The sequence below is a fragment of the Argiope bruennichi genome, chromosome 6 (genome assembly GCF_947563725.1).
Source record: "Argiope bruennichi chromosome 6, qqArgBrue1.1, whole genome shotgun sequence".
In the NCBI taxonomy this organism is placed as follows: Eukaryota; Metazoa; Arthropoda; class Arachnida; order Araneae; family Araneidae; genus Argiope; species Argiope bruennichi.
Genome location: NC_079156.1, coordinates 126,787,613 through 126,791,673, shown reverse-complemented (window position 1 = coordinate 126,791,673; position 4,061 = coordinate 126,787,613).

Here is a 4,061-nt window from a genome sequence, read left to right as displayed (position 1 = left end):
TTTAAATTTTACTTAATTATTTTATATTATCCGATGAGATTAGTCGATATATTTCGTACAGTATATCCAAAAATGGTTATTGCGATAATACACAAGCAAAAACAGCTACTATGAACCGCCTTTGGCTATCAGAGGGTTCATCTGGATTTTTTTTTTGTCTAATATAGTTTTAATGGTTTTAATTATGGAATCAAAAATCAGATATTCCAAGTTGCCTCCTTTTAAGAATAATTTAGTTTAAAGCTTGAATTGAATTTTTAGAGTCAGAACTATAATCAGTCTTTATATATATGACCAAACAACCCATATATGTAAAATGCATTGTCGAATGTAATAAGTAAAAAAATAAATTTTATTCGAAAGCATTATAATAATAAATTATTTATGTGTATTAATTCGTGTTATAGGTTCAAAATTTTCCTAAAATAAAGAATAGAATTTTCAGAAAAATGTTCAACATAAAAAATATATAGATTTGCTTTTTATGGATTACTAAATAAGCGCAGACTAAGCAGCAAATTGTGAACGATATTTTTACACGAGAATCCTTTTCGAAGCGGTAACAATGACTTGTCGGTTAAGAGTTAAATTATAAATAAGAACATTCATGAAATCATTGCTGCTTTCAACAAATAGTTAAGGTTGCCTATGATTTAGAACCAATTAAGTTTATTTTTAAAAAAACGCTCAAAAATATTTGAAACAAATAAAGGAAACCAGAAAATAAAAATTACATTTTCTTTCAGCATTAATTATTATAATTTATTGGGCTGATAATTTATTTCAACTTATATGTGTGCTTATCTATAATCAAAATGTCAGAAAAATCATGCTAAACGTTTCTGATTCTCATATCTTATAAACAATTAATTTAAAAGTTAATTTAGAAGCGAGCAGTTTCTGTCAGTATTCTTTCTAGAAATCTAATAAATTATGGTGTCCTGTTTTTTTTCGTTTTTTTTTTATTATTAATTTTAGTTAAATGTATTGTGTAATATGGTTTTAATAGGATCATCAGAAAAATATTTGTCATTCAATTTTTTTTAGAAATATACTGTTTCAAAAGCCATACATTGCCTTATACATTGTGTTATATATTTCCATCTATATTTTTACACATCAAATTGCATCACAAGAAAGAGAAGTGGCATTAAATTATGGGATAGAATAAATAACATTTGAAGAATTTTAGACTATCGCATGATTCGAAACTCAATCCTAATTACAAGTAAAAACTTCAAAACTTTTATTAAAAGAATCCTTACATTATAATTCCACAACATGAAGAAATAAGCCGAATCATTATATCCTGACTATTAAAAATGTGAAAAAAATCCATGACGAAATGTTATTAAAGAAACTACGAAAACCGTTAGGATTTAATTTCAACGGTGAAACATTTTGCTGCAAAATAAGTTTTAAATCATTTCTTTTATTTGTAAAAAAACACAAACGCCGCCTTCAAAATTATCATTTTTTATAAATTGATCGGCGTTCAGTTTTTTTCATTCGCTGCATTTTATATTTATATACTTTTAATTTCATTTTTCTATTAAAAATAAACCATTTATTTTCCTGACATTTTTTTTTTTTACATTACGGGGACAAAATACAAGATTTTGAAAATTTAATTAAATATTTAAGAAAATGTAAATACAATTTCTTCTAAAATGATATATTCAGGAATACTATTTATAAATATATACCAATCCCAATATATTTCAATTAAAAATCTTTGGAAACGCAGGAAGAGCATCTTTGAAAAATATGGTTATATTCATTTGCGTCTGAATTCCACTGACTGCTCGTCGAACACTTCTAAAAAGTTAAGCGTTTTCTAAATTTTATATTAATCGGGTCTTTGTTCTAGTTGCAGTTCTGTGCATCCAAACGTAATTTTTCCAAGTTTAAAGTGGAACTTCAATCAGTCTTTACATGTATGGATACGACTTATGTTTGAGAAATTCATTCTTGATATAGGATAGTATATAAACATATTCCATTTAAGAGCTTTATAAAAGTAATTCATTAATATTTCTTGATTAATTTCGAGAGTCGGAAATCTTCTTAATAGGGAAAATATAATTATCCCAAAACTGTTCACTACAAACTATGTATACTTTGCTTCTTTTGCACATAAATCAAAACAAGTAAACATAGAGAGTATTGCAAATATAGCAGGTAGTAAAGGATATTTTTACCCGAGAAATCGTTCGAAAACAATAACAATTTATCCGATAAATGAGTTAAATTATAAATGAGATCATTAAAGAGATGGAAACTTTAAAGGTTCGAATAGATAAGCTTCATCAAGCTGTAATAAAAACAATTTGTCACGCAACTTCGAGAAAAGCTGTCACTGTACATCTTCAGCTATATCAACAATTCGACGAGCAACAGTATCATTTGAAAGAGGTATGGACTGCAATTGTATTGAAAAATTATCTCCAAACATAGTTTCTAGAATCTCAATTGCTGCTAGCAAAATAAGCTCTTCTCCAATGGTGTGAGGTTTTTTTACATCTGGCTATTTTATATAAAACTTTGTAAGATGCTATTAAAGCTTTTTTATTCACAGACAAAGTTTCTTTAAAAAATGATTTTTTATATGATTTTAATTTTAATTCGAAGAATTCTCTGGATTTGTTGACGTACTCAGTATGAAGCGTTTCCAAATGTCGTTTAAGTTTATTAGGTTTCATGCTGTCTGCGACCAACATTTTTGAGCAAATGATACACAGGGGCCTTTCTTCTTCATTTACGTCAGTACTGGTATATCCAAAATTTAAGCATTAAGTGTAGTTGTTGATGCTTGATTTTTGTCTAATTTTCGCTTACTTCCACTTAAAAATTTATCCATGAGTCTGCATGAATCTGCTGCCGTGAATATTTAATATTGTGAATTGCAATTAAGACGAAAACATATATAACATACTTTCATGATAGATTCGATAGCGATAGAAGGATCGACTCGAATGAGACTGGCTGGAATTGAAACTTGCGTTATCGAACATTTTCTTTATTCATATGAGAAAATATTTGGACTGCGCATGCTCGAGGCGGCGTCGGTCGTGTGGATTCCCTTACACAAACATTACTTATTTTTTTTTTCTCTTTTGTCATGCTCTAGTCATGCTTCTGTTTTATTTCTTTTATTATTTATTATTCGAAAAAAATGTATTCCCAGTTTCTAAATTTAGCTCATCCCGTCTAAGTTAACTTTCATTAACGAATTTTTCTACTTTCATATTCTTTTAACGTTATTTCCTTGTTTGGCTTTCATTTTAAATATAATATTTAAATTTTCCCTTCTTCCATTCGCTTCATCTGTTTACCGCCAGCTTGGCAAAATGTCAAATGTGGTTTCTCGCCAACGTTGGCTCGATTTTACTCTTGTTTTGGCAGTTAGTTAAAAATAATTTAAAAACAGAATACAAAATACTCAATATACATTATAGTTGTATACATTTTATTGTAAGCGGTGAGAGCGATGAAAATTATGTTTGAAAACTGGGCCGCGAATACTGAAAGGTTGAGAAACGCTGTCCTAAACCATAATGGGAATTTGGCAGGCAAATAATTTTTAACTTCATCGCGGCCATTTTTTAAGATGACAACTGGATAGGTAATTGTTTCGGAATTGGATAATTAGGATGTTCTAACATTATAATGCGTATCTGTATTAAAATCATGCCAGCGATTGATCACATCGTGATTACTGTAACCAGTGAATGATCGCTAAAAAAATCACCATAAATTGCATTCTGCAGTGCCTATAAAAGACCGAGATATGTACTAGTAAGTGCGATTTTATTCTAATGCCCACGTTCGTTTTTAATTTTCATGCATTTTTGTTCGTTTTAAAGATTTTTCAATTTTTCTTTAGTGTAGTCAAAATCGTGCATTAGAAATAAATAGGTTAACGAATGAAAGAATGTGCTACTAATGTTTATGATGTACGTACACGTAACAGATTTTTATTCACTTATTTAAGTGTATTATTTGTATCTTTTCAATAGATGATTCTCTTTCCACTCTCTCTTTATCAGTGATGGGTTCCT